The sequence below is a fragment of the Macrotis lagotis genome, chromosome X, assembly GCF_037893015.1.
Source record: "Macrotis lagotis isolate mMagLag1 chromosome X, bilby.v1.9.chrom.fasta, whole genome shotgun sequence".
Lineage (NCBI taxonomy): Eukaryota > Metazoa > Chordata > Mammalia > Peramelemorphia > Peramelidae > Macrotis > Macrotis lagotis.
In genome coordinates, this window is record NC_133666.1 from 671,497,258 (window position 1) to 671,508,192 (window position 10,935).

Here is a 10,935-nt window from a genome sequence, read left to right on the forward strand (position 1 = left end):
TCTGAACATGAACAATCAATCTGAACATGAACAATCATATTAAACATATTTCTTCATTGTTCATGTTGTGAAAGAATCAGAACAAAACGGGAAAACCATGAGGAAGAAAAATAAACAAAAAAATAGAGAAAAAGTATGCTTTGATCTGCCTTCAGACTTCATAGTTCTTTTGCTGATTGTAGATGGCATTTTCCAAAATGAGTCTTTTGGAATTGTCTTAGATCATTGTATTGCTGAGAAGAACTAAGTCAATCATAGTTGATCATCATACAATATTGCTGTTACTGTATTCAATATTTTCCTGGTTATGCTCAACTCACTCAGCATGAGTTCATTTAAGTCTTTCCAGGTTTGTTGTGAAATCTACCTGCTCATGATTTCTTGTTTTTTTAAAGAAAGATTTTATTTATTTTGAGTTTTACATTTTTCCCCCTAATCTTGCTCCTCCCCCCCAGAAGGCAGTCTGTTAGTTTTTACATTGTTTCCATGGTGTACATTGATCTAAGTTGAATGTGATGAGAAATTATATCCTTAAGGAAGAAAAATAAAGTATAAGACATAGCACAATTACATAATAAGATAATATATTTTCTTTTAGATTTTGGCAAGGCAAATGGGGGTTAAGTGGCTTTCCCAAAGCCACACAACTAGGTAATTATTAAGTGTCTGAGGCTGGATTTGAACCCAGGTACTCCTGACTCCAGGGCCGGTTCTTTATCCACTGTGCCACCTAGCCGCCCAAGATAATATTTGAAAAAAAAAAATTAAAGGTAATTGTCTTTGGTCTTTGTTCAGACTCCACAATTCTTTCCCTGGATACCTGCTCATGAATTTTTACTAAACAATAATACTCCATCACATTCATATACCACAGCTTGTTCAGTCATTTCTCAATTGATGGGCATCCCCTCATTTTCAATTCTTTATCATATAAATAGAGCAGCTATAAATAGTTTTGCACATGTGGGTCCTTTACCCTTTTTCATGATCTCTTTGGAATACAGACCAAATAGTGATAATGAGGATGATGTGACATCAGGGAAATGATTCCATGGATTTGAGTGAGGGGATGCTGTGCTAAATCACCAGCCTCTCCTCTGGGTCCATGATCAGATATGAATGATGATGACTGGAGATGACCCTGGTTATTGGTGGATCAAAGGTATGCACAATTGTAGAGTCCTTAGGGCATAGTTCCAAATTGCTCTCCATAATGGTTGGATCAGTTCATAACTCCACCAACTATGAATTCATGTCCTAGTTTTCCCATAAGTCATTCAATAAGGATAAACTGCTTACATTCCTTTATGGGAAGATCATTTTAAAACTCTTAAGAACTGTATCTCTTGGAACAGTTAGGAGGAGAATAATAGGCTGAGGATGTGGGTATAAGTTGACTTTGATATGGAGATATAAAGAATTAAGGGATGGGAAAAAAGATTGTAATGGAAGAAGAGGAAAAAAGGAGGCAGAAGAGGATAAATGATAACATTACAATGGAAGGAAGGAAGGGATGGGTGACCATTGTTTGGACCTGGTTCTCATTGGATTTGGTTCTGAGGGAATAACACATACCAGCTAGGTATGGAATTTTATCTTGCCCTTTAGGGAAGAGATTAAAAAAAGGGGAGGGGGGCAGCCAGGTTACATAGTGGCTAGCACCTGCCCTGGATTCAGGAGGACCCGAGTTCAAATCCAGCCTCAGACACTTAATAATTGCCTAGCTGTGTGACCTTGGACAAGTCACTCTTAACACCATTGCCTTAAATAAATAAAATTAAAAAAAAAGAAAAGGGAGGAGAGGAAGATAGAAGGGAGTTTTGTATATAGATATTTTAACTGTTGTTCTCTTCCGAGTTTGTGTTCTGATCTTCCCTGTTGCCATGGTAACTTTCTTTTTTTTTTCCTTGTTAAATAGATTCACCAGAGAGCAACAACACCACACAGGTTACAAGTGATGGGAGAGGTCAGCACAAAGCTCTGGGATCTCAGCCTCTTCCTGGACTGTAAGGGATGGTGCCTGGAGTGTTAGGACATACCCAGGTGGGAAGGCCTTGACTTAGTAAGCATGGTTAGAGATAAAGAGTGATTCGCTGGCTGCAGCTCCTGCCTTTCCACTTGGAGTATATTTGCCTTGAGCAGCTTGGCTGTTAGCCGTGGCCCGTTTGATATATTCCTCCTGGGCAGCCTTGACATTTTCCTTTTTTCCAGCCCAGGTCTTGAGAGCAGAGGCCTGCAGGGCTCGGCCATAGGAAAAGGTCAGGGCCCATGGCTTATGAAAGGGGCAGGTATTGATGGCATCGAGGTTCATGGAGGCATCCTCCTCACTCTGACCCCCAGACAGGAAGGTGACACCAGTGACTGCAGGAGGCACAGTCTGGCAAAGGGCAGTTACAGTTGCCATTGCAATCTCCTCATTGTGAGTATTTCTGGGTACAGGCATGTCCAGGGGTGACCATGTTAGGTTTCAGCAAAGTCCCTTCCAAATAGATTTGGTGGTCACTCAGAGCTTTGTAGACAGCAGCCAGGACCTTCTCAGTGACATACTGACAAGTTTTCAGATCATGCTCTCTATCAGGGAGGATCTCTGGCTCCACAATAGGAACAATGCCATTCTGCTGACAAATGCTGGCATATCGGGCCAGCACATTGGCATTCTCCATGATGGCAAGTGAGGAAGGTGTATTCTCCCCAATCTTCAGTACATAACGCCACTTGGCAAAGTCAGCTCCATCCTTCTTATACTGGGCACAGCGCTCATTCAGCCCATCTAGACCTTGGGTGGTAGTCTCCCCATTGGTTCCTGCCAGGGGCACAACACCTTTGTCCACCTTGATGCCCACAATTCAACCCTTTGACTTTATGACTGTGGGGAAAGGATGACCCTCATCAGCTTTCTGGTACAGCGTCTCATGGAAAAGGATGACACCTCCAATGCAGGAATTCACTCGCTCATCTGCTGTTAGAAGTAGCTGCCTGTAGAAGCGATGATTTTTCTCTGTGTTCTCAGTTCCAATGGACTGTAGCTGCTTTGCAGTGCTACCTGTGGACTCATCTGCTGCCAAGATTCCCTTGCCTGGGGCAACAATTTTGTGAGCTATCTCAGAGAGTGCTTTCTTTTGCTCTGGTGTCAGTGCTGGATGTTGGGCAGGCATGTTTTCGTTGACTGGGCTGGTTGTTTCCTGCAGGAGGAGCCGAACTTCTGCCCATGGTAACTTTCTATGGTTAGGACTCTTTTCTATTTTTTGCTCATTTTAAAAAAAATCTAGTTTGCGACTTTTAAAGTTGAATTCTTCTCCTTGGACACAAGGGACATTGTCCCAAGCTTCATATACTGACAGCCAGGGCCTGGTCATTGGTTTTCTTCACTAGGGCTTCAGGAACTGGTGGCTTATCCACAGCTCTGGGGTAGTTCAGCCTAGTTGTATCTGTTATGCTGAGGGGTTCTGGGGTTGGCAGTTTTCCTTCTGTGCTAGGACTGGAGACCCCACAGCTGGCCTTCTGTGCCATTAACCTGCTGACCCAGGATTTTGGGGTCTTGGTTGCTGATCTGTGCTGCCACTAATCTGTGCTGCCACTAAGAGCCTCCTGCTGGCTTTTCTGGACCTGTTTGTATTAGACTGCTCTCCCCTTTTATTTGAGAAAGACATTTTCTGAAGTTCTTTAAGTTATCTTAAGGTGGAAAATTGTTTCATGCCATCGTAGTCCTGTTACTCCAGAAACTATTTAGAGGTTGATTTAATATTATTCTGAGGGAAGCTGGGGAGAGCTCAGGTAACATCCTGGCTTCTCTCCACCATCTTGGCTCTGTCCCCCAGAACCACCAAATTTGAGAGTTGGAAGGGATGTTAGCAGTTATTATTATTAATAATAATAATAGCTAACATTTTTATAATGCTTACTAAGCACTATGCCAAGTCCTTTATAAATATCACATTTTAACCTGTGAGAAAAGAGCTATTACTATTTCCATTTTATAGCTGAGGAAAGTAAGGAAAACAGCCAAAGTGACATTCAAAGTCACTAAGCTAGTGAGCTTCTGAGGCTGGGTTTGAACTCAGAGATTCCTGACTCCAGGCCCAGTACTCTATTCACTGTACCTCTAAGCTATCCACACATACATCAGAAGAACCTCAACTCTTAACATACCCACTACATGTTGCCCAGCATCTGCTTGAAGAAGGTTAGGAGCCTACTGCTCCTCAAGATAGTTCATTACACTTTTGGATAGCTCTAATTATTATCTTTCTAATATTAAACCTAAATTGACTCCTTTGCAATATCTGCCCATTGCTATTGATCAGGTCCTCCAGGGCTGAACAGAACAGTATAAATATTCTTTTACAAGATACCCTTCAAATATTGGAAGACCATGTCACCTTCAAGACCAAACATCTCCACAATGGCTCTTCCAAACTTTTTGATACATCCTCAAACCTTCCTTAGCAGCTCCTCTCCCCATCCTCTTGGTTGAGAATCATGCCTCATTTGGAAAAAACTGGGACTATTCTCTGAAAGCTCCATCTTCTCTCCTCTCTTCCTCATCTCACATCTCTCATATGCCTTCCGCTATTATCTCCTCCTTTACTCTGGCCTGTCACATGATGAGGTGACCCTTATTCTTGCCACAGCCAAATCCTCTACTTGTAAAAGTGGTTTTGCTTCATCTCATATTCTCCAGCAGATTGACCCTTTTGTTATCCCAACTGTCCCATTACTTTTTTAATCCATCTCTGTTAACTGACTGCTTTCCTATTGCATATGAACATGCCTGTATTTTCCCTTATCCTCAAAAAAATCCATCATATCATTTTCTATTCTTGAATCATTGTGTCACCTTGTTGCTCTTTCTTCCCCTCTTTCTAGCTCTGAAGTTTAGCATCCAATGTCATCATTTCACTCTCTCCCATCCAATCTGTATTGCAATTTTTTATCATTTCTACTTTCACATTATCCCCTATATTCATCCCATTTTCTCCTCTGATTTACCTAACACCTTTCTGTAGGCCCTAATTACCTCACCCTGGACTGTAATAATAGCTTGATGGTTGGTCTCACAGCCTCATCTCTCCCTACTAGTACATTTCTTACACAGCTGTCAAATTTATCTTCCTAAAGCACAAGTCACCCCCTTATTTAATCAATTCCAGTGGTCCCCTATTTACTTCTAGAATCAAATATAGGTCTTACTTGACATTTAAGGCCTTTTATCTCCTAATCCCTTCCTATCCTTCCAATCTTCTAATTCTTTACTCCCACTTATATACTCTGTGTTCCAGTGACATTGGTCTGTTGCTTGCATAAGGTACTCCATCTCCTGACTCCAGGCATCTTTACTGTCTGTCCCCATACTTGGAATGAATTCCCTCCTTCCTCAATACCACCTTTGATATGTAGTAAATTTTTCTTTCTTAAGTCATTATCTGACCACTGGACCCAGATAGCTCAGGAGAAAGGTGGTTGGTGACTTAGCACCACCCCTCCCAACTAAATCCAATTCATATGCTTGTCATCACTTCCCTGATGTTGTGGTCTTACCTTCAGGAATGAAGGGCAAACATTATGATGATGATGATGATGTTTTGGGGTTTACCAGACACTGAATTTTTGAGTTCCATTCAGGTTTTTTCAATGACTAAAAATATAACTTTAAAGAAAAGAGGGGGGGCATCTTTTTTCCATTAAGAATCTTTTGGTTATTTATAACATCATTCTTGGGCTATAACTATAACATTTAATCAATTCCCCCCCTAAAAAGCTCTTAGATTTATTGAATTCTGAGTCCCACCTGTGGTTGCTGTGGCATGCAACATCAATGTGGCCTGTGGGTATGCAGAGGTTCCCCACCCCTACTCTAAAATGATGGGATTTTTTTCTGTTAACAGACATAAACAGTAAAAGAAGGAATTCATTATAGGTGGATAGTGAACTTTACACTCTTATCTTGTCTTTTATTTTGGCTTCAATTCATTTGCATTCTTAGCCAGAAAGGATGTTGAGAATAGCTAGCCCTAAATAACTCATTTGTTGGCACAAAGATCTGCTCCAAAACATGAGGACTAAAAGAAAAGATCATCTTAATCTGGGGACACTCTGTCTGGCTTTTGTTAGTTGGTTGTGGAGGTCATGAGGGAAGAGCTGTTAGCATATCCTTACAAGGGAGATTCTAAACACCATACCCTACCAAATGGGAGCTGAGGGGGTGGTAGAAACTAGTAGCAAGGAGCAATATACAGCAGAAACTATAAGCTCAGTAGTTAATATGAAATCATCTAAGTGGAAACTGGTGGAACATCATCCTACAGAGACCACCATAGAATAGCAATGAGCAAAGTATAGCTCAGACACCACACCCCAAAAGGATGTTGGCCCAGTGAAAGCATAGCCAAAATAACCCCAATGGACATTGTTGGCTATGTTCCATCTTTTTCTATTCATTTTCCATCAGTGGTTCTGCTACTGATTTTTGATTCCATGAACATCCTGCCTTCCTCAGGATAAGTTGATTACTTGCAGTCTCATCACCTTGCACATTGACTCCATTTTTGACACTCAGCACCTTCTCAGTAACTTCAAGTCCTTCTCTCCTCTAATAGGACAGCTGAAGGACAGAAGAAACATTAAATTCTTTCCAAAGCTTCCTTTTTAGAGAGCTGAGAGCTTTCCAAGTAACTCTTTCTTCCCCAATTAGTTTTTGCGTAGTTTCAGATTCATATACATAATACTCCCATGCTGAGCATACTTAGAGGAGCTTCCCCCTTCCCACCCCCCAATTTAATTTCCTTTTGTGTAGTGTTCTCCCATTAGATATAAGCTCTTGAGGCAGAGACTGATTTTCATTTTCTAAAACCTGTTTGTAGAAGACTGAGTTCAAAAACACAACACAAAGCCTCAGAGAGTCATCTGCTTTAAAAAGTTAATTCTATAGAAGGGCAGCTAGATGGCACAGTGGACAGTGACCTTGAAGTCAGGAGGACAGGAGATCAAATCCAGCCTCAGACATTTACTAGATGTTTGACGTTGGGCAAGTCACTTAACCCTGATTGTCTCTCCTCCAGGGCATCTCCAGTCATCCTGATAGAAATTTGGCCACTGCAGTCAGATGGCTCTGGAGGAGAAAGTGAGATTAGCACAACACCTTGTCCCTCAAATCCAATTCATGTACTTGTCATGGCATTATCTCCCTGATATCAAGGTCTTCTTCAAGAATGAAGGACAACCATTATTATTATTATAATTCTACAAATAAAGAACCCCGGGGTTGAGAGCTGTTTAGTTACCTGCTGAAGTCTGATAATCCAGTACATTTCCCACTGTATCCCATTGCTTTTTCATGAGTATATTCAGGCTACATGGATCCCCATGCATATCCATATTCCCTAATGATAATATTTCTATTTTATTTTTATTGTGGAGAAATTTATAGGTAAAGGGAGGAAATGCTCTAGTGCAAATTTTCTTGTTTGATTATTTTATTAAGTGTTTTTTCTTTGAACTAATTGTATCCTCTGGCACCTTGGTGGGGCCACATTAGCTATACTTCTGGGTGAATCAGATCCCAGTATGCTTTGATCCTGGAAAAGCTAAAGAGAATCTCAGCTGCTACATTTATAAATGGAATGAAAGACAGGATGTTAATAACATACAATTGTTCAGTATCAGAGGAATTCAGAGGTGGAAGATTTCAGTCAATGTGGGACAGGGAGATCGGGGAAGCAGTATGGAAGAAGTGGAACTTGAGTTGGGCCTTGAAGAAAGCCTAAGATTTTGAGAAGTGGAAGAGAGAGGAAAGACATTTTTTCCTCCGAGAAGAAATGGCATACATGATGTATCAGAAACTGCTATATATGCTCTGAAAGGAGTTTTTGTATCCTGAGAGGCAGGTTGGAAGGTGACAAATGGCTTTTATTTTGGTTGAGTAACTGGAAATAGAGCAAGGTTTTTTGGTTTGTTTATTTTTTTAGGTTTTTGCAAGGCAATGGGGTTAAGTGGCTTGCCCAAGGCCACACAGCTAGGTAATTATTAAGTGTCTGAGACGGAATTTGAACCCAGGTACTCCTGACTCCAGGGCTGGTGCTTTATCCACTGCGCCACCTAGCTGCCCTAATAGAGCAAGTTTTAAAGAAATGAGTTACTTTCACAGAATTTCAAAATATTAGGGACCCTCAGAGATCAATCAGTTCTAACCAAACTTGAACAAGAACTCTTCCATTCACATTAGAGACATAATCATCCAACTTTTAGTAAATCTCCATTTGGGAGGAACTCATTCTCTATCATAGTGTTATCTATCAGCCATTCAAGCAGTTAAATATCATTTCTGCAGTCAACAATACCAAGCACTTATGAGGTGCCAGAAACTGTGTTCAACACAAAAACATTAGGTAGGGGTTGACTAGATGGTTACTGAGATCTCTTCTAATTCTGAAATTCTGATTCTGTGATACTGTAACTAATCAAGTACAGCCTTGATACCCCCTCCTCCCCAAAGTCCTTGCTCAAGGTCATTCATCCTTTGCTTGGTGCCTCCAGTGAGGGGGAAATCTTTACATCAAGAGGCAACCCATTCCATATTTGGATTGTTCAGGAAGTTCTTCCTGAGATCAATCCTAAATTTGTTATTTTACCACAATCCTCCTTTGAACTCTGGGTGCAGAATGTTACTTTGTTTTAGCCATAGCCAATATGTGAATTTGTTTTGTGTAGCTGTTCCTATTCCTTAAAAAGTAGGATCTTCTCTATCTATCTTTATCTATCTATCTATCTATCTATCTATCTATCTATCTATCTATCTACCTATTTCTTTCCATCCATCTATACATCCATCCAGCCATTTACCTACCCACCTATCCATCCATCCATCCATCCATCCGCCAACCATCCTTCCATCCATCCATTCAACTGGGGGAGTAAGGAAGTACTGCTATGTAATGTTGGGTGCCCTTTGTTCTCAAAGAAGGCCATGACATCAGGGATGTGACATCATGATAAAGAGGAGAATTGATTTGAGTGAGGGTTTGCTGGGCTAAGTCACAGCCTCAATTTCTCCTTGGAAGTCATCTGGGTCCAGTGGCCAAATATGATTCGGGACAGCTGGGGCTGGACCTGATTACCAGGCAGTCAGGGTTAAAGTAACTTGCCTAATAACACACAGCTAGCAAGTATTGAGTGTCCGAGGCAAGATTTAAATTCAGATCCTCCTGACCCCAGGGCTGGTGCTCTACCCACTGTTCTACCTAGCTGCCCACAGGGGTTATGAGAATGATACTAAAAACAGAAAAGAAGAATTCAGAAAACATTAAAAATAAACAGAAGAGGACACATAGGCAAGCAGGGGAATGCTAAGGCTAGCCATGTTAAATTTGAAAAATATAAAAAAACTCATACCAACAATAACGCCACCAAAGCAAGTTAAGTTGTATGTAGTGGAAATTCAGTTTCGCATGCAATCCTCTTTGTACATTGAAAGGTCTGTTTGTTGATATTTGTCAGGTTCAAATGAATAAAGAAGAAAATAACTCCTCCTCCCCCAACCTTCTCTGTTGCCCCGGATTGCTCCCAGATTCTGTCTTCTGAGGCTAAGGAACACAAATCAAATCTCTCCTCTTTGAAAATTTCAAACTAGCTATCTTTGCTCAGTCATCTCCTCTTCATGGTAAAGATCCCCCCCCCCCCCAGTACCTTCAAATAACTTTATATCTTTGCAATCATGAGTTGGTGCTCTAGCTAGCTGCCTTTGAATCTGGTGATCACTTTTTGGGAAATGTGACCCCAATCTGTCTAGAAATGCTCTAAGGAGCAGTTTTTGTCTGTGATACTTTTCTTCTGGTATCCTTGATGGTCATTTTCTCCAAGGTTCTGCTGCCTCAAAGAAGACAGAATCTTAGTTTAAGTTGGTATCTTATCTTGGAAGAAACCCACTCACACCCACCAGAAAAGGGCTCTTTGGAGGGGGTAGAGGGTGACATGGCAAGTGACTCCTTCCTCCAGATGGAACTAATGAAGAGCAAGCATGAATATTATGAATGATTTTGCTGAAGAACTAGAATGAATGCCATATATGATTGCTGAGGAAATAGCAGAAAAATACAAAACTGCTTGAGGGCTTCCAACATGCCTTTCTAGCCATCTGTATATCTTTAGTTGGCTCCCCTATTCATTCTTAACTCATTTATTTTTGTCTCAGTGGGTCCCCACTCCTGCAGGCTGCCTTTTTAAAAAATGGTATTTTAAGTCTCCTAATTATAAGTGGGTATAGATGGAGGTAGGGAGAAAACTCAGCTTTTGGCAGGAGTCTTCAGGGGCCTGGCTGGAAGGATGCTCCCTGAGCTGTAGCTTAATTGTTTCCGGAATAATGGGCTTCTTCTGTCTTTTTTCTACAAAGACCTCAAAAAAAAATCTAGCATTACTATTTATTTTTCTCTCTTGATAATTTCATTCAGACCATAGAATCATAGATTTGAGCTGAAAAGGATTTTAGACATTAACTACATCATTCCCCTCATTTTATTGAGGCTCACTGAAGGTGACTAGTCCAAGGTCACCAAGGCAGTATGTGATCCAGGAGGGGTCTGGCTCTGAAGCCCATGATCTTGCCCATCTGCCTTCTATTCAATATGATGTAATTCACAAAACAATTATTAGCACCTGCTGCAAACCAGGCCTGGTGCTAGCTCTCACACTTCCATTTACTCTTTGTGTGTGTTTGTGTGTGTGTGTGTGTGTGTGTGTGTGATTGTTCTGGGGATACAAAGAAAGGTAAAAACTCAATCTGTGACCTCTAAGAAGTCACATTATAATAGGGAGACTATGTAAACAACTGTGGGACTGTCGAGTCATGTAGATCTAAATATCTTATTTATACATGTAATGCATATTCCTTGTCTGTACATTTTATATATATATTTATATATACACTATATTTATACTATATAG

General features: G+C 40.8%; 1 pseudogene; it reads right to left on the reverse strand.

Moving 5' to 3' along the window:
• Positions 1 to 1,921: 1,921 nt before the first annotated feature.
• Positions 1,922 to 3,178, reverse strand: LOC141497881 (fructose-bisphosphate aldolase A pseudogene; annotated as a pseudogene).
• Between the last annotated feature and the right edge of the window lie 7,757 nt (positions 3,179 to 10,935).